Source organism: Mobula birostris, chromosome 9 (genome assembly GCF_030028105.1).
Source record: "Mobula birostris isolate sMobBir1 chromosome 9, sMobBir1.hap1, whole genome shotgun sequence".
Taxonomy (NCBI): domain Eukaryota; kingdom Metazoa; phylum Chordata; class Chondrichthyes; order Myliobatiformes; family Myliobatidae; genus Mobula; species Mobula birostris.
Window position 1 is genome coordinate 91,465,454 of NC_092378.1, and position 23,271 is coordinate 91,488,724.

Consider the following 23,271-nt stretch of genomic DNA (forward strand, 5'->3'; position numbering starts at 1 on the left):
CATGATTGATCCGAGACTATTACTCCCTGCAATCCTCAAATTGCTGTATCAGACCGTGATTGATCCGAGACTATTACCCCCTGCAATACTCAGATTGCGGTACCAGACCATGATTGATCCGCGACTATTATCCCTGCAATACGCAGATTGCTGTATCAGACCATGATTGATCCGAGACTATTACTCCCTGCAATACTCAGATTGCTGTATCAGACCATGATTGATCCGAGACTATTACTCCCTGCAATACACAGATTGCTGTACCAGACCATGATTGATCCAAGACTATTACTACCTGCAATCCTCAGATTGCTGTATCAGACCGTGGTTGATCCGAGACTAATACTTTCTGCAATAATCAGATTGCTGTATCAGACCATGGTTGATCTGAGACAATTATTCCCTGCAATACTCAGATTGCTGTATCAGACCATGGTTGATCCGAGACTATTACTCCCTGCAATTCTCAGATTGCTTTACCAGACCATGATTGATCCGACACTATTACTTCCTGCAATACTCCAATTGCTGTATCAGACAATGATTGATCCGAGACTATTACTCCCTTCAATACTCAGATTGCTGTACCAGCCCATGATTGATCCGAGACTATTACACCCTGCAATACTCAAATTGCTGTACCAGACCATGAATGATCCGAGACTATTGTCCGTCAAATACGCAGATGGCTGTATCAGACCATGATTGATCCGAGACTATTATCCCTGCAATACTCAGATTGCTGTACCAGACCATGATTAATCCGAGACTATTGTCCCTGCAATACTCAGATTGCTGTACCAGACCATGATTGATCCGAGACTATTATTTCCTGCAATACTCAGATTGTTGTATCAGACCATGATTGATCCGAGACTATTACTCCCCGCAATACTCAAATTGCTGTATCAGACCATGGTCGATCCAAAACTATTATTCCCTGCAGTCCTCAGATTGCTGTATCAGACCATGGTTGATCCGAGACTATTGTCCCTGCAATACGCAGATTGTTGTATCAGACCATGATTGATCCGAGACTATTATCCCTGCGATACTCAGATTGCAGTATCAGACCATGATTGATCCGAGACTGTTACTCCCTGCAATACTCAGATTGCTGTACCAGACCATGATTGATCCGAGACTATTACTCCCTGCAATCCTCAAATTGCTGTATCAGACCGTGATTGATCCGAGACTATTACCCCCTGCAATACTCAGATTGCGGTACCAGACCATGATTGATCCGCGACTATTATCCCTGCAATACGCAGATTGCTGTATCAGACCATGATTGATCCGAGACTATTACTCCCTGCAATACTCAGATTGCTGTATCAGACCATGATTGATCCGAGACTATTACTCCCTGCAATACACAGATTGCTGTACCAGACCATGATTGATCCAAGACTATTACTCCCTGCAATCCTCAGATTGCTGTATCAGACCGTGGTTGATCCGAGACTAATACTTTCTGCAATAATCAGATTGCTGTATCAGACCATGGTTGATCTGAGACAATTATTCCCTGCAATACTCAGATTGCTGTATCAGACCATGGTTGATCCGAGACTATTACTCCCTGCAATTCTCAGATTGCTTTACCAGACCATGATTGATCCGAGACTATTACTTCCTGCAATACACCGATTGCTGTATCAGACAATGATTGATCCGAGACTATTACTCCCTTCAATACTAAGATTGCTGTACCAGCCCATGATTGATCCGAGACTATTACACCCTGTATTACTCAGATTGCTGTACCAGACCATGATTGATCCGAGACTATTGTCCGTGCAATACGCAGATTGCTGTATCAGACCATGATTGATCCGAGACTATTATCCCTGCAATACTCAGATTGCTGTACCAGACCATGATTAATCCGAGACTATTGTCCCTGCAATACGCAGATTGCTGTATCAGACCATGATTGATCCGAGACTATTACTCCCTGCAATACTCAGATTACTGTATCAGACCATGATTGATCCGAGACTATTGCTCCCTGCAATACTCAGATTGCTGTACCAGACCATGATTGATCCGAGACTATAACTCCCTGCAATCCTCAGATTGCTGTATCAGACCATGGTTGATCCGAGACTATTACTCTCTGCAGTAATCAGATTGCTGTATCAGACCATGGTTGATCCGAGACTATTACTCCCTGCAATACTCAGATTGCTGTACCAGACCATGATTGATCCGAGACTATTATTTCCTGCAATACTCAGATTGCTGTATCAGACAATGATTGATCAGAGACTATTACTCCCTGCAATACTCAGATTGCTGTACCAGCCCATAATTGATCCGAGACTATTACACCCTGCAATACTCAGATTGCTGTTCCAGACCATGATTGATCCGAGAGTATTGTCCCTGCAATACGCAGATTGCTGTATCAGACCATGATTGATCCGAGACTATTACTCCCCGCAATACTCAAATTCCTGTATCAGACCATGGTCGATCCAAAACTATTATTCCCTGCAGTCCTCAGATTGCTGTATCAGACCATGGTTGATCCGAGACTATTGTCCCTGCAATACGCAGATTGTTGTATCAGACCATGATTGATCCGAGACTATTATCCCTGCGATACTCAGATTGCAGTATCAGACCATGATTGATCCGAGACTATTACTCCCTGCAATACTCAGATTGCTGTACCAGACCATGATTGATCCGAGACTATTACTCCCTGCAATCCTCAAATTGCTGTATCAGACCGTGATTGATCCGAGACTATTACCCCCTGCAATACTCAGATTGCGGTACCAGACCATGATTGATCCGCGACTATTATCCCTGCAATACTCAGATTGCTGTATCAGACCATGATTGATCCGGGACTATGATCCCTGCAATACTCAGATTATTACTCCCTGCAATACTCAGATTGCTGTATCAGACCATGATTGTTCCGAGACTATTGTCCCTGCAATACGCAGATTGTTGTATCAGACCATGATTGATCCGAGACTATTATCCCTGCGATACACAGATTGCTGTACCAGACCATGATTGATCCGAGACTATTACTCCCTGCAATACTCAGATTGCTGTACCAGACCATGATTGATCCGAGACTATTACTCCCTGCAATCCTCAAATTGCTGTATCAGACCATGATTGATCCGACACTATTACCCCCTGCAATACTCAGATTGCGGTACCAGACCATGATTGATCCGCGACTATTATCCCTGCAATAATCAGATTGCTGTATCAGACCATGATTGATTCGTGACTATTATCCCTGCAATACTCAGATTGCTGTATCAGACCATGATTGATCCGAGACTATTATCCCTGCAATACTCAGATTATTACTCCCTGCAACCCTCAGATTGCTGTATCAGACCATGATTGATCCGAGACTATTACTCCCTGCAATACACAGATTGCTGTACCAGACCATTATTGATCCGAGACTATTACTCCCTGCAATACTCAGATTGCTGTACCAGACCATGATTGATCCGAGACTATTACCCCTGCAATACTCAGATTATTACTCCCTGCAATCCTCAGATTGCTGTATCAGACCATGATTGATCGGAGACTAATAGTCCCTGCAATACTCAGATTGCTGTACCAGACCATGATTGATCCGAGACAATTACTCCCTGCAATACTCCGATTGCTGTACCAGACCATGATTGATCCGAGACTATTATCCCTGCAAAACTCGGATTGCTGTATTAGACCATGATTGTTCCGAGACTATTACACCCTGCAATGCTCAGATTGCTGTACCAGACCATGATTGATCCGAGACTATTATCCCTGCAATACTCAGATTATTACTCCCTGCAATACTCAGATTGCTGTACCAGACCATGATTGATCCGAGACTATTATCCCTGCAATACTCAGATTGCTGTATCAGACCATGATTGATCCGAGACTATTATCCCTGCAATACTCAGATTGCTGTATCAGACCATGATTGATCCGGGACTATTATCCCTGCAATACTCAGATTATTACTCCCTGCAATACTCAGATTGCTGTATCAGACCATGATTGATCCGAGACTATTGTCCCTGCAATTCGCAGATTGCTGTATCAGACCATGATTGATCCGAGACTATTGTCCCTGCAATACGCAGATTGCTGTATCAGACCATGATTGATCCGAGACTATTACTCCCTGCAATACTCAGATTGCTGTATCAGACCATGATTGATCCGAGACTATTACTCCCTGCAATACTCAGATTGCTGTACCACACCATGATTGATCCGAGACTATTACTCCCTGCAATCCTCAGATTGCTGTATCAGACCATTGTTGATCCGAGACTATTACTCCCTCCAATACTCAGATTGCTGTATCAGACCATGGTTGATCCGAGAATATTACTCTCTGCAATAATCAGATTGCTGTATCAGACCATGGTTGATCTGAGACAATTATTCCCTGCAATACTCAGATTGCTGTATCAGACCATGGTTGATCCGAGACTATTACTCCCTGCAATACTCAGATTGCTGTACCAGACCATGATTGATCCGAGACAATGACTTCCTGCAATACTCCGATTGCTGTATCAGACAATGATTGATCCGAGACTATTACTCCCTGCAATACTCAGATTGCTGTGCCAGCCCATGATTGATCCGAGTCTATTACACCCTGCAATACTCAGATTGCTGTACCAGACCATGATTGATCCGGGAGTATAGTCCCTTCAATACACAGATTGCGGTATCACACCATGATTGATCCGAGACTATTATCACTGCAATACTCAGATTCTTACTCCCTGCAATACTCAAATTGCTGTACCAGACCATGATTGCTCCGAGACTATTACTCCCTGCAATACTCAGATTGCTGTATCAGACCATGGTTGATCCGAGACTATTACTCCCTGCACTACTCAGATTGCTGTACCAGACCATGATAGATCCGAGACTATTGTCCCGGCAATACGCAGATTGCTGTATCAGACCATCATTGATCCGAGACTATTATCCCTGCAATACTCAAATTGCTGTATCAGACCATAATTGATCCGAGACTATTATCCCTGCAATACTCAGATTATTACTCCCGGCAATACTCAGATGGCTGTACCAGTCCATGATTGATCCGAGACTATTACTTCCTGGAATACTCCGATTGCTGTATCAGACAATGATTGATCAGAGACTATTACTCCCTGCAATACTCAGATTGCTGTGCCAGCCCATGATTGATCCGAGACTATTACACCCTGCAATACTCAGATTGCTGTACCAGACCATGATTGATCCGGGAGTATTGTCCCTTCAATACGCAGATTGCTGTATCACACCATGATTGATCCGAGACTATTATCACTGCAATACTCAGATTATTACTCCCTGCAATACTCAGATTGCTGTACCAAACCATGATTGATCCGAGTCTGTTACTCCCTGCAATACTCAGATTGCTGTATCAGACCATGATTGATCCGAGACTATTACTCTCTGCAATACTCAGATTGCTGTATCAGACCATGATTGATCCGAGACCATTACTCCCTGCAATACTCAAATTGCTGTATCAGACCATGGTCGATCCGAGTCTATTACTCCCTGCAATACTGAGATTGCTGTATCAGATCATGGTTCATCCGAGACTATTACTCCCTGCAATACTCAGATTGCTGTATGAGACCATGGTTGATCCGAGACTATTACTCCCTGTAATACTCAGATTGCTGTACCAGACCATGATTGATCCGAGACTATTACTCACTGCAATACTCAGATTACTGTACCAGACCATGAGTGATCCGAGACTATTATCCCTGCAATGCTCAGATTGCTGTACCAGATCATGATTGATCCGAGACTATAATCCCTGCAATACTCAGATTATTCCTCGCAGCAATACTCAGATTGCTGTACCAGACAATAATTGATCCGAGACTATTATCCCTGCAATACTCAGATTGCGGAATCAGACCATGATTGATCCGTGACTATTATCCCTCCAATACTCAGATTGCTGTATCAGACCATGATTGTTCCGAGACTATTGTCCCTGCAATACGCAGATTGTTGTATCAGACCATGATTGATCCGAGACTATTATCCCTGCGATACTCAGATTGCGGTATCAGACCATGATTGATCCGAGACTATTACTCCCTGCAATACTCAGATTGCTGTACCAGACCATGATTGATCCGAGACTATTACTCCCTGCAATCCTCAAATTGCTGTATCAGACCATGATTGATCCGAGACTATAACCCCCTGCAATACTCAGATTGCGGTACCAGACCATGATTGATCCGCGACTATTATCCCTGCAATACTCAGATTGCTGTATCAGACCATGATTGATCCGGGACTATTATCCCTGCAATACTCAGATTATTACTCCCTGCAATACTCAGATTGCTGTATCAGACCATGATTGATCCGAGACTATTACTCCCTGAAATGCTCAAATTGCTGTATCAGACCATGGTCGATCCGAGACTATTACTCCCTGCAATACTCATATTGCTGTATCAGATCATGGTTCATCCGAGACTATTACTCCCTGCAATACTCAGATTGCTGTATCAGACCATGGTTCATCCGAGACTATTACTCCCTGCAATGCTCAGATTGCTGTACCAGACCATGATTGATCCGAGACTATTATCCCTGCAATACTCAGATTATTACTCCCTGCAATACTCAGATAGCTGTACCAGACCATGATTGATCCGAGACTATTATCCCTGCAATACTCAGATTGCTGTATCAGACCATGACTGATCCGAGACTATTATCCCTGCAATACTCAGATTGCTGTATCAGACCATGATTGATCCGGGACTATTATCCCTGCAATACTCAGATTATTACTCTCTGCAATATTCAGATGCTGTATCAGACCATGATTGATCCGAGACTATTGTCTCTGCAATACGCAGATTGCTGTATCAGACCATGATTGATCCGAGATTATTATCCCTGCAATACTCAGATTGCTGTACCAGACCATGATTGATCCGAGACTATTGTCCCTGCAATACGCAGATTGCTGTATCAGACCATGATTGATCCGAGACTATTATCCCTGCGATACTCAGATTGCAGTATCAGACCATGATTGATCCGAGACTATTACTCCCTGCAATACTCAGATTGCTGTACCAGACCATGATTGATCCGAGACTATTACTCCCTGCAATCCTCAAATTGCTGTATCAGACCGTGATTGATCCGAGACTATTACCCCCTGCAATACTCAGATTGCGGTACCAGACCATGATTGATCCGCGACTATTATCCCTGCAATACGCAGATTGCTGTATCAGACCATGATTGATCCGAGACTATTACTCCCTGCAATACTCAGATTGCTGTATCAGACCATGATTGATCCGAGACTATTACTCCCTGCAATACACAGATTGCTGTACCAGACCATGATTGATCCAAGACTATTACTCCCTGCAATCCTCAGATTGCTGTATCAGACCGTGGTTGATCCGAGACTAATACTTTCTGCAATAATCAGATTGCTGTATCAGACCATGGTTGATCTGAGACAATTATTCCCTGCAATACTCAGATTGCTGTATCAGACCATGGTTGAACCGAGACTATTACTCCCTGCAATTCTCAGATTGCTTTACCAGACCATGATTGATCCGAGACTATTACTTCCTGCAATACTCCGATTGCTGTATCAGACAATGATTGATCCGAGACTATTACTCCCTTCAATACTCAGATTGCTGTACCAGCCCATGATTGATCCGAGACTATTACACCCTGCAATACTCAGATTGCTGTACCAGACCATGATTGATCCGAGACTATTGTCCGTGCAATACGCAGATTGCTGAATCAGACCATGATTGATCCGAGACTATTATCCCTGCAATACTCAGATTGCTGTACCAGACCATGATTAATCCGAGACTATTGTCCCTGCAATACGCAGATTGCAGTATCAGACCATGATTGATCCGAGACTATTACTCCCTGCAATACTCAGATTACTGTATCAGACCATGATTGATCCGAGACTATTGCTCCCTGCAATACTCAGATTGCTGTACCAGACCATGATTGATCCGAGACTATTACTCCCTGCAATCCTCAGATTGCTGTATCAGACCATGGTTGATCCGAGACTATTACTCTCTGCAATAATCAGATTGCTGTATCAGACCATGGTTGATCCGAGACTATTACTCCCTGCAATACTCAGATTGCTGTACCAGACCATGATTGATCCGAGACTATTATTTCCTGCAATACTCAGATTGCTGTATCAGACAATGATTGATCAGAGACTATTACTCCCTGCAATACTCAGATTGCTGTACCAGCCCATAATTGATCCGAGACTATTACACCCTGCAATACTCAGATTGCTGTTCCAGACCATGATTGATCCGAGAGTATTGTCCCTGCAATACGCAGATTGCTGTATCAGACCATGATTGATCCGAGACTATTACTCCCCGCAATACTCAAATTGCTGTATCAGACCATGGTCGATCCAAAACTATTATTCCCTGCAGTCCTCAGATTGCTGTATCAGACCATGGTTGATCCGAGACTATTGTCCCTGCAATACGCAGATTGTTGTATCAGACCATGATTGATCCGAGACTATTATCCCTGCGATACTCAGATTGCAGTATCAGACCATGATTGATCCGAGACTATTACTCCCTGCAATACTCAGATTGCTGTACCAGACCATGATTGATCCGAGACTATTACTCCCTGCAATCCTCAAATTGCTGTATCAGACCGTGATTGATCCGAGACTATTACCCCCTGCAATACTCAGATTGCGGTACCAGACCATGATTGATCCGCGACTATTATCCCTGCAATACTCAGATTGCTGTATCAGACCATGATTGATCCGGGACTATGATCCCTGCAATACTCAGATTATTACTCCCTGAAATACTCAGATTGCTGTATCAGACCATGATTGATCCGAGACTATTACTCCCTGAAATACTCAAATTGCTGTATCAGACCATGGTCGATCCGAGACAATTACTCCCTGCAATACTCATATTGCTGTATCAGATCATGGTTCATCCGAGACTATTACTCCCTGCAATACTCAGATTGCTGTATCAGACCATGGTTGATCCGAGACTATTACTCCCTGCAATACTCAGATTGCTGTACCAGACCATGATTGATCCGAGACTATTACTCTCTGCAATACGCAGATTGCTGTATCAGACCATGGTTGATCCGAGAATATTACTCCCTGCAATACTCCGATTGCTGTACCAGACCATGATTGATCCGAGACTATTATCCCTGCAATACTCAGATTGCTGTACCAGAAATTGATTAATCCGTGACTATCACTCCCTGCAATAATCAGATTGCTGTATCAGACCATGGTTGATCCGAGACTATTACTCCCTCCAATACTCAGATTGCTGTATCAGACCACGGTTGATCCGAGACTATTACTCTCTGCAATAATCAGATTGCTGTATCAGACCATGGTTGATCCGAGACTATTACTCCCTGCAATACTCAGATTGCTGTACCAGACAATGATTGATCCGAGACTATTACTTCCTGCAATACTCAGATTGCTGTACCAGCCCATGATTGATCCGAGACTATTACACCCTGCAATACTCAGATTGCTGTACCAGACCATGAATGATCCGAGAGAATTGTCCCTGCAATACGCAGATTGCTGTATCAGACCATGATTGATCCGAGACTATTATCCCTGCAATACTCAGATTATTACTCCCTGCAATACTCAGATTTCTGTAGCAAACCATGATTGATCCGAGACTATTACTCCCTGCAATACTCATATTGCTGTATCAGACCATGGTTGATCCGAGACTATTACTCCCTGCAATACTCAGATTGCTGTACCATACCATGATTGATCCGAGACTATTACTCCCTGCAATACTCAGATTGCTGTACCAGACCATGATTGGTCCGAAACTATTGTCCCTGCAATACTCAGATTGCAGTATCAGACCATAATTGATCCGAGACTATTATCCCTGCAATACTCAGATTATTACTCCCTGCAATACTCAGATTGCTGTACCAGACCATGATTGATCCGAGACGATTACTCCCTGCAATACTCAGATTGCTGTAGCAGACCATGATTGATCCGAGACTATTACTCCCTGCAATACACTGATTGCTGTACCAGACCATGATTGATCCGAGACTATTATCCCTGCAATACTCAGATTGCTGTATCAGACCATGATTCATCCGAGACTATTTTCCCTGCAATACTCAGATTATTACTCCCTGCAATACTCAGATTGCTGTATCAGACCATGATTGATCCGGGACTATTATCCCTGCAATACTCAGATTATTACTCCCTGCAATACTCAGATTGCTGTATCAGACCATGATTGATCGGAGACTAATGTCCCTGCAATACGCAGATTGCTGTATCAGACCATGAATGATCCGAGACTATTATCCCTGCAATACTCAGATTGCTGTCCGAGACCATGATTGATCCGAGACTATTGTCCCTGCAATACGCAGATTGCTGTATCAGACCATGATTGATCCGAGACTATTATCCCTGCGATACTCAGATTGCTGTATCAGACCATGATTGATCCGGGACTATTATCCCTGCAATACTCAGATTATTACTCCCTGCAATACTCAGATTGCTGTATCAGACCATGATTGATCCGAGACTATTACTCCCTGCAATACTCAAATTGCTCTATCAGACCATGGTCGATCCGAGACTATTACTCCCTGCAATACTCAGATTGCTGTATCAGATCATGGTTCATCCGAGACTATTACAACCTGCAATACTCAGATTGCTGTACCAGACCATGATTGATCCGAGACTATTACTCCCTGCAATACTCAGATTGCTGTAACAGACCATGATTGATCCGAGACTATTACTCCCTACAATACTCAGATTGCTGTATCAGACCATGGTTGATCCGAGACTATTGTCCCTGCAATACGCAGATTGTTGTATCAGACCATGATTGATCCGAGACTATTATCCCTGCGATACTCAGATTGCAGTATCAGACCATGATTGATCCGAGACTATTACTCCCTGCAATACTCAGATTGCTGTACCAGACCATGATTGATCCGAGACTATTACTCCCTGCAATCCTCAAATTGCTGTATCAGACCGTGATTGATCCGAGACTATTACCCCCTGCAATACTCAGATTGCGGTACCAGACCATGATTGATCCGCGACTATTATCCCTGCAATACGCAGATTGCTGTATCAGACCATGATTGATCCGAGACTATTACTCCCTGCAATACTCAGATTGCTGTATCAGACCATGATTGATCCGAGACTATTACTCCCTGCAATACACAGATTGCTGTACCAGACCATGATTGATCCAAGACTATTACTCCCTGCAATCCTCAGATTGCTGTATCAGACCGTGGTTGATCCGAGACTAATACTTTCTGCAATAATCAGATTGCTGTATCAGACCATGGTTGATCTGAGACAATTATTCCCTGCAATACTCAGATTGCTGTATCAGACCATGGTTGATCCGAGACTATTACTCCCTGCAATTCTCAGATTGCTTTACCAGACCATGATTGATCCGAGACTATTACTTCCTGCAATACTCCAATTGCTGTATCAGACAATGATTGATCCGAGACTATTACTCCCTTCAATACTCAGATTGCTGTACCAGCCCATGATTGATCCGAGACTATTACACCCTGCAATACTCAGATTGCTGTACCAGACCATGATTGATCCGAGACTATTGTCCGTGCAATACGCAGATGGCTGTATCAGACCATGATTGATCCGAGACTATTATCCCTGCAATACTCAGATTGCTGTACCAGACCATGATTAATCCGAGACTATTGTCCCTGCAATACTCAGATTGCTGTACCAGACCATGATTGATCCGAGACTATTATTTCCTGCAATACTCAGATTGCTGTATCAGACCATGATTGATCCGAGACTATTACTCCCCGCAATACTCAAATTGCTGTATCAGACCATGGTCGATCCAAAACTATTATTCCCTGCAGTCCTCAGATTGCTGTATCAGACCATGGTTGATCCGAGACTATTGTCCCTGCAATACGCAGATTGTTGTATCAGACCATGATTGATCCGAGACTATTATCCCTGCGATACTCAGATTGCAGTATCAGACCATGATTGATCCGAGACTGTTACTCCCTGCAATACTCAGATTGCTGTACCAGACCATGATTGATCCGAGACTATTACTCCCTGCAATCCTCAAATTGCTGTATCAGACCGTGATTGATCCGAGACTATTACCCCCTGCAATACTCAGATTGCGGTACCAGACCATGATTGATCCGCGACTATTATCCCTGCAATACGCAGATTGCTGTATCAGACCATGATTGATCCGAGACTATTACTCCCTGCAATACTCAGATTGCTGTATCAGACCATGATTGATCCGAGACTATTACTCCCTGCAATACACAGATTGCTGTACCAGACCATGATTGATCCAAGACTATTACTCCCTGCAATCCTCAGATTGCTGTATCAGACCGTGGTTGATCCGAGACTAATACTTTCTGCAATAATCAGATTGCTGTATCAGACCATGGTTGATCTGAGACAATTATTCCCTGCAATACTCAGATTGCTGTATCAGACCATGGTTGATCCGAGACTATTACTCCCTGCAATTCTCAGATTGCTTTACCAGACCATGATTGATCCGAGACTATTACTTCCTGCAATACACCGATTGCTGTATCAGACAATGATTGATCCGAGACTATTACTCCCTTCAATACTAAGATTGCTGTACCAGCCCATGATTGATCCGAGACTATTGTCCCTGCAATACGCAGATTGTTGTATCAGACCATGATTGATCCGAGACTATTATCCCTGCGATACTCAGATTGCAGTATCAGACCATGATTGATCCGAGACTATTACTCCCTGCAATACTCAGATTGCTGTACCAGACCATGATTGATCCGAGACTATTACTCCCTGCAATCCTCAAATTGCTGTATCAGACCGTGATTGATCCGAGACTATTACCCCCTGCAATACTCAGATTGCGGTACCAGACCATGATTGATCCGCGACTATTATCCCTGCAATACGCAGATTGCTGTATCAGACCATGATTGATCCGAGACTATTACTCCCTGCAATACTCAGATTGCTGTATCAGACCATGATTGATCCGAGACTATTACTCCCTGCAATACACAGATTGCTGAACCAGACCATGATTGATCCAAGACTATTACTCCCTGCAATCCTCAGATTGCTGTATCAGACCGTGGTTGATCCGAGACTAATACTTTCTGCAATAATCAGATTGCTGTATCAGACCATGGTTGATCTGAGACAATTATTCCCTGCAATACTCAGATTGCTGTATCAGACCATGGTTGATCCGAGACTATTACTCCCTGCAATTCTCAGATTGCTTTACCAGACCATGATTGATCCGAGACTATTACTTCCTGCAATACTCCAATTGCTGTATCAGACAATGATTGATCCGAGACTATTACTCCCTTCAATACTCAGATTGCTGTACCAGCCCATGATTGATCCGAGACTATTACACCCTGCAATACTCAGATTGCTGTACCAGACCATGATTGATCCGAGACTATTGTCCGTGCAATACGCAGATGGCTGTATCAGACCATGATTGATCCGAGACTATTATCCCTGCAATACTCAGATTGCTGTACCAGACCATGATTAATCCGAGACTATTGTCCCTGCAATACTCAGATTGCTGTACCAGACCATGATTGATCCGAGACTATTATTTCCTGCAATACTCAGATTGCTGTATCAGACCATGATTGATCCGAGACTATTACTCCCCGCAATACTCAAATTGCTGTATCAGACCATGGTCGATCCAAAACTATTATTCCCTGCAGTCCTCAGATTGCTGTATCAGACCATGGTTGATCCGAGACTATTGTCCCTGCAATACGCAGATTGTTGTATCAGACCATGATTGATCCGAGACTATTATCCCTGCGATACTCAGATTGCAGTATCAGACCATGATTGATCCGAGACTGTTACTCCCTGCAATACTCAGATTGCTGTACCAGACCATGATTGATCCGAGACTATTACTCCCTGCAATCCTCAAATTGCTGTATCAGACCGTGATTGATCCGAGACTATTACCCCCTGCAATACTCAGATTGCGGTACCAGACCATGATTGATCCGCGACTATTATCCCTGCAATACGCAGATTGCTGTATCAGACCATGATTGATCCGAGACTATTACTCCCTGCAATACTCAGATTGCTGTATCAGACCATGATTGATCCGAGACTATTACTCCCTGCAATACACAGATTGCTGTACCAGACCATGATTGATCCAAGACTATTACTCCCTGCAATCCTCAGATTGCTGTATCAGACCGTGGTTGATCCGAGACTAATACTTTCTGCAATAATCAGATTGCTGTATCAGACCATGGTTGATCTGAGACAATTATTCCCTGCAATACTCAGATTGCTGTATCAGACCATGGTTGATCCGAGACTATTACTCCCTGCAATTCTCAGATTGCTTTACCAGACCATGATTGATCCGAGACTATTACTTCCTGCAATACACCGATTGCTGTATCAGACAATGATTGATCCGAGACTATTACTCCCTTCAATACTAAGATTGCTGTACCAGCCCATGATTGATCCGAGACTATTACACCCTGTAATACTCAGATTGCTGTACCAGACCATGATTGATCCGAGACTATTGTCCGTGCAATACGCAGATTGCTGTATCAGACCATGATTGATCCGAGACTATTATCCCTGCAATACTCAGATTGCTGTACCAGACCATGATTAATCCGAGACTATTGTCCCTGCAATACGCAGATTGCTGTATCAGACCATGATTGATCCGAGACTATTACTCCCTGCAATACTCAGATTACTGTATCAGACCATGATTGATCCGAGACTATTGCTCCCTGCAATACTCAGATTGCTGTACCAGACCATGATTGATCCGAGACTATAACTCCCTGCAATCCTCAGATTGCTGTATCAGACCATGGTTGATCCGAGACTATTACTCTCTGCAGTAATCAGATTGCTGTATCAGACCATGGTTGATCCGAGACTATTACTCCCTGCAATACTCAGATTGCTGTACCAGACCATGATTGATCCGAGACTATTATTTCCTGCAATACTCAGATTGCTGTATCAGACAATGATTGATCAGAGACTATTACTCCCTGCAATACTCAGATTGCTGTACCAGCCCATAATTGATCCGAGACTATTACACCCTGCAATACTCAGATTGCTGTTCCAGACCATGATTGATCCGAGAGTATTGTCCCTGCAATACGCAGATTGCTGTATCAGACCATGATTGATCCGAGACTATTACTCCCCGCAATACTCAAATTCCTGTATCAGACCATGGTCGATCCAAAACTATTATTCCCTGCAGTCCTCAGATTGCTGTATCAGACCATGGTTGATCCGAGACTATTGTCCCTGCAATACGCAGATTGTTGTATCAGACCATGATTGATCCGAGACTATTATCCCTGCGATACTCAGATTGCAGTATCAGACCATGATTGATCCGAGACTATTACTCCCTGCAATACTCAGATTGCTGTACCAGACCATGATTGATCCGAGACTATTACTCCCTGCAATCCTCAAATTGCTGTATCAGACCGTGATTGATCCGCGACTATTATCCCTGCAATACTCAGATTGCTGTATCAGACCATGATTGATCCGGGACTATGATCCCTGCAATACTCAGATTATTACTCCCTGCAATACTCAGATTGCTGTATCAGACCATGATTGTTCCGAGACTATTGTCCCTGCAATACGCAGATTGTTGTATCAGACCATGATTGATCCGAGACTATTATCCCTGCGATACTCAGATTGCTGTACCAGACCATGATTGATCCGAGACTATTACTCCCTGCAATACTCAGATTGCTGTACCAGACCATGATTGATCCGAGACTATTACTCCCTGCAATCCTCAAATTGCTGTATCAGACCATGATTGATCCGACACTATTACCCCCTGCAATACTCAGATTGCGGTACCAGACCATGATTGATCCGAGACTATTACTTCCTGCAATACTCCGATTGCTGTATCAGACAATGATTGATCCGAGACTATTACTCCCTGCAATACTCAGATTGCTGTAGCAAACCATGATTGATCCGAGACTATTACTCCCTGCAATACTCATATTGCTGTATCAGACCATGGTTGATCCGAGACTATTACTCCCTGCAATACTCAGATTGCTGTACCATACCATGATTGATCCGAGACTATTACTCCCTGCAATACTCAGATTGCTGTACCAGACCATGATTGGTCCGAAACTATTGTCCCTGCAATACTCAGATTGCAGTATCAGACCATAATTGATCCGAGACTATTATCCCTGCAATACTCAGATTATTACTCCCTGCAATACTCAGATTGCTGTACCAGACCATGATTGATCCGAGACGATTACTCCCTGCAATACTCAGATTGCTGTAGCAGACCATGATTGATCCGAGACTATTACTCCCTGCAATACACTGATTGCTGTACCAGACCATGATTGATCCGAGACTATTATCCCTGCAATACTCAGATTGCTGTATCAGACCATGATTCATCCGAGACTATTTTCCCTGCAATACTCAGATTATTACTCCCTGCAATACTCAGATTGCTGTATCAGACCATGATTGATCCGGGACTATTATCCCTGCAATACTCAGATTATTACTCCCTGCAATACTCAGATTGCTGTATCAGACCATGATTGATCGGAGACTATTATCCCTGCAATACTCAGATTGCTGTCCGAGACCATGATTGATCCGAGACTATTGTCCCTGCAATACGCAGATTGCTGTATCAGACCATGATTGATCCGAGACTATTATCCCTGCGATACTCAGATTGCTGTATCAGACCATGATTGATCCGGGACTATTATCCCTGCAATACTCAGATTATTACTCCCTGCAATACTCAGATTGCTGTATCAGACCATGATTGATCCGAGACTATTACTCCCTGCAATACTCAAATTGCTCTATCAGACCATGGTCGATCCGAGACTATTACTCCCTGCAATACTCAGATTGCTGTATCAGATCATGGTTCATCCGAGACTATTAGTCCCTGCAATACTCAGATTGCTGTATCAGACCATGGTTGATCCGAGACTATTACAACCTGCGATACTCAGATTGCTGTACCAGACCATGATTGATCCGAGACTATTACTCCCTGCAATACTCAGATTGCTGTACCAGACCATGATTGATCCGAGACTATTACTCCCTGCAATCCTCAAATTGCTGTATCAGACCATGATTGATCCGACACTATTACCCCCTGCAATACTCAGATTGCGGTACCAGACCATGATTGATCCGAGACTATTACTTCCTGCAATACTCCGATTGCTGTATCAGACAATGATTGATCCGAGACTATTACTCCCTGCAATACTCAGATTGCTGTAGCAAACCATGATTGATCCGAGACTATTACTCCCTGCAATACTCATATTGCTGTATCAGACCATGGTTGATCCGAGACTATTACTCCCTGCAATACTCAGATTGCTGTACCATACCATGATTGATCCGAGACTATTACTCCCTGCAATACTCAGATTGCTGTACCAGACCATGATTGGTCCGAAACTATTGTCCCTGCAATACTCAGATTGCAGTATCAGACCATAATTGATCCGAGACTATTATCCCTGCAATACTCAGATTATTACTCCCTGCAATACTCAGATTGCTGTACCAGACCATGATTGATCCGAGACGATTACTCCCTGCAATACTCAGATTGCTGTAGCAGACCATGATTGATCCGAGACTATTACTCCCTGCAATACACTGATTGCTGTACCAGACCATGATTGATCCGAGACTATTATCCCTGCAATACTCAGATTGCTGTATCAGACCATGATTCATCCGAGACTATTTTCCCTGCAATACTCAGATTATTACTCCCTGCAATACTCAGATTGCTGTATCAGACCATGATTGATCCGGGACTATTATCCCTGCAATACTCAGATTATTACTCCCTGCAATACTCAGATTGCTGTATCAGACCATGATTGATCGGAGACTATTATCCCTGCAATACTCAGATTGCTGTCCGAGACCATGATTGATCCGAGACTATTGTCCCTGCAATACGCAGATTGCTGTATCAGACCATGATTGATCCGAGACTATTATCCCTGCGATACTCAGATTGCTGTATCAGACCATGATTGATCCGGGACTATTATCCCTGCAATACTCAGATTATTACTCCCTGCAATACTCAGATTGCTGTATCAGACCATGATTGATCCGAGACTATTACTCCCTGCAATACTCAAATTGCTCTATCAGACCATGGTCGATCCGAGACTATTACTCCCTGCAATACTCAGATTGCTGTATCAGATCATGGTTCATCCGAGACTATTAGTCCCTGCAATACTCAGATTGCTGTATCAGACCATGGTTGATCCGAGACTATTACAACCTGCAATACTCAGATTGCTGTACCAGACCATGATTGATCCGAGACTATTACTCCCTGCAATACTCAGATTGCTGTAACAGACCATGATTGATCCGAGACTATTACTCCCTACAATACTCAGATTGCTGTATCAGACCATGGTTGATCCGAGACTATTGTCCCTGCAATACGCAGATTGTTGTATCAGACCATGATTGATCCGAGACTATTATCCCTGCGATACTCAGATTGCAGTATCAGACCATGATTGATCCGAGACTATTACTCCCTGCAATACTCAGATTGCTGTACCAGACCATGATTGATCCGAGACTATTACTCCCTGCAATCCTCAAATTGCTGTATCAGACCGTGATTGATCCGAGACTATTACCCCCTGCAATACTCAGATTGCGGTACCAGACCATGATTGATCCGCGACTATTATCCCTGCAATACGCAGATTGCTGTATCAGACCATGATTGATCCGAGACTATTACTCCCTGCAATACTCAGATTGCTGTATCAGACCATGATTGATCCGAGACTATTACTCCCTGCAATACACAGATTGCTGTACCAGACCATGATTGATCCAAGACTATTACTCCCTGCAATCCTCAGATTGCTGTATCAGACCGTGGTTGATCCGAGACTAATACTTTCTGCAATAATCAGATTGCTGTATCAGACCATGGTTGATCTGAGACAATTATTCCCTGCAATACTCAGATTGCTGTATCAGACCATGGTTGATCCGAGACTATTACTCCCTGCAATTCTCAGATTGCTTTACCAGACCATGATTGATCCGAGACTATTACTTCCTGCAATACTCCAATTGCTGTATCAGACAATGATTGATCCGAGACTATTACTCCCTTCAATACTCAGATTGCTGTACCAGCCCATGATTGATCCGAGACTATTACACCCTGCAATACTCAGAGTGCTGTACCAGACCATGATTGATCCGAGACTATTGTCCGTGCAATACGCAGATGGCTGTATCAGACCATGATTGATCCGAGACTATTATCCCTGCAATACTCAGATTGCTGTACCAGACCATGATTAATCCGAGACTATTGTCCCTGCAATACTCAGATTGCTGTACCAGACCATGATTGATCCGAGACTATTATTTCCTGCAATACTCAGATTGCTGTATCAGACCATGATTGATCCGAGACTATTACTCCCCGCAATACTCAAATTGCTGTATCAGACCATGGTCGATCCAAAACTATTATTCCCTGCAGTCCTCAGATTGCTGTATCAGACCATGGTTGATCCGAGACTATTGTCCCTGCAATACGCAGATTGTTGTATCAGACCATGATTGATCCGAGACTATTATCCCTGCGATACTCAGATTGCAGTATCAGACCATGATTGATCCGAGACTGTTACTCCCTGCAATACTCAGATTGCTGTACCAGACCATGATTGATCCGAGACTATTACTCCCTGCAATCCTCAAATTGCTGTATCAGACCGTGATTGATCCGAGACTATTACCCCCTGCAATACTCAGATTGCGGTACCAGACCATGATTGATCCGCGACTATTATCCCTGCAATACGCAGATTGCTGTATCAGACCATGATTGATCCGAGACTATTACTCCCTGCAATACTCAGATTGCTGTATCAGACCATGATTGATCCGAGACTATTACTCCCTGCAATACACAGATTGCTGTACCAGACCATGATTGATCCAAGACTATTACTCCCTGCAATCCTCAGATTGCTGTATCAGACCGTGGTTGATCCGAGACTAATACTTTCTGCAATAATCAGATTGCTGTATCAGACCATGGTTGATCTGAGACAATTATTCCCTGCAATACTCAGATTGCTGTATCAGACCATGGTTGATCCGAGACTATTACTCCCTGCAATTCTCAGATTGCTTTACCAGACCATGATTGATCCGAGACTATTACTTCCTGCAATACACCGATTGCTGTATCAGACAATGATTGATCCGAGACTATTACTCCCTTCAATACTAAGATTGCTGTACCAGCCCATGATTGATCCGAGACTATTGTCCCTGCAATACGCAGATTGTTGTATCAGACCATGATTGATCCGAGACTATTATCCCTGCGATACTCAGATTGCAGTATCAGACCATGATTGATCCGAGACTATTACTCCCTGCAATACTCAGATTGCTGTACCAGACCATGATTGATCCGAGACTATTACTCCCTGCAATCCTCAAATTGCTGTATCAGACCGTGATTGATCCGAGACTATTACCCCCTGCAATACTCAGATTGCGGTACCAGACCATGATTGATCCGCGACTATTATCCCTGCAATACGCAGATTGCTGTATCAGACCATGATTGATCCGAGACTATTACTCCCTGCAATACTCAGATTGCTGTATCAGACCATGATTGATCCGAGACTATTACTCCCTGCAATACACAGATTGCTGTACCAGACCATGATTGATCCAAGACTATTACTCCCTGCAATCCTCAGATTGCTGTATCAGACCGTGGTTGATCCGAGACTAATACTTTCTGCAATAATCAGATTGCTGTATCAGACCATGGTTGATCTGAGACAATTATTCCCTGCAATACTCAGATTGCTGTATCAGACCATGGTTGATCCGAGACTATTACTCCCTGCAATTCTCAGATTGCTTTACCAGACCATGATTGATCCGAGACTATTACTTCCTGCAATACTCCAATTGCTGTATCAGACAATGATTGATCCGAGACTATTACTCCCTTCAATACTCAGATTGCTGTACCAGCCCATGATTGATCCGAGACTATTACACCCTGCAATACTCAGATTGCTGTACCAGACCATGATTGATCCGAGACTATTGTCCGTGCAATACGCAGATGGCTGTATCAGACCATGATTGATCCGAGACTATTATCCCTGCAATACTCAGATTGCTGTACCAGACCATGATTAATCCGAGACTATTGTCCCTGCAATACTCAGATTGCTGTACCAGACCATGATTGATCCGAGACTATTATTTCCTGCAATACTCAGATTGCTGTATCAGACCATGATTGATCCGAGACTATTACTCCCCGCAATACTCAAATTGCTGTATCAGACCATGGTCGATCCAAAACTATTATTCCCTGCAGTCCTCAGATTGCTGTATCAGACCATGGTTGATCCGAGACTATTGTCCCTGCAATACGCAGATTGTTGTATCAGACCATGATTGATCCGAGACTATTATCCCTGCGATACTCAGATTGCAGTATCAGACCATGATTGATCCGAGACTGTTACTCCCTGCAATACTCAGATTGCTGTACCAGACCATGATTGATCCGAGACTATTACTCCCTGCAATCCTCAAATTGCTGTATCAGACCGTGATTGATCCGAGACTATTACCCCCTGCAATACTCAGATTGCGGTACCAGACCATGATTGATCCGCGACTATTATCCCTGCAATACGCAGATTGCTGTATCAGACCATGATTGATCCGAGACTATTACTCCCTGCAATACTCAGATTGCTGTATCAGACCATGATTGATCCGAGACTATTACTCCCTGCAATACACAGATTGCTGTACCAGACCATGATTGATCCAAGACTATTACTCCCTGCAATCCTCAGATTGCTGTATCAGACCGCGGTTGATCCGAGACTAATACTTTCTGCAATAATCAGATTGCTGTATCAGACCATGGTTGATCTGAGACAATTATTCCCTGCAATACTCAGATTGCTGTATCAGACCATGGTTGATCCGAGACTATTACTCCCTGCAATTCTCAGATTGCTTTACCAGACCATGATTGATCCGAGACTATTACTTCCTGCAATACACCGATTGCTGTATCAGACAATGATTGATCCGAGACTATTACTCCCTTCAATACTAAGATTGCTGTACCAGCCCATGATTGATCCGAGACTATTACACCCTGTAATACTCAGATTGCTGTACCAGACCATGATTGATCCGAGACTATTGTCCGTGCAATACGCAGATTGCTGTATCAGACCATGATTGATCCGAGACTATTATCCCTGCAATACTCAGATTGCTGTACCAGACCATGATTAATCCGAGACTATTGTCCCTGCAATACGCAGATTGCTGTATCAGACCATGATTGATCCGAGACTATTACTCCCTGCAATACTCAGATTACTGTATCAGACCATGATTGATCCGAGACTATTGCTCCCTGCAATACTCAGATTGCTGTACCAGACCATGATTGATCCGAGACTATAACTCCCTGCAATCCTCAGATTGCTGTATCAGACCATGGTTGATCCGAGACTATTACTCTCTGCAGTAATCAGATTGCTGTATCAGACCATGGTTGATCCGAGACTATTACTCCCTGCAATACTCAGATTGCTGTACCAGACCATGATTGATCCGAGACTATTATTTCCTGCAATACTCAGATTGCTGTATCAGACAATGATTGATCAGAGACTATTACTCCCTGCAATACTCAGATTGCTGTACCAGCCCATAATTGATCCGAGAATATTACACCCTGCAATACTCAGATTGCTGTTCCAGACCATGATTGATCCGAGAGTATTGTCCCTGCAATACGCAGATTGCTGTATCAGACCATGATTGATCCGAGACTATTACTCCCCGCAATACTCAAATTCCTGTATCAGACCATGGTCGATCCAAAACTATTATTCCCTGCA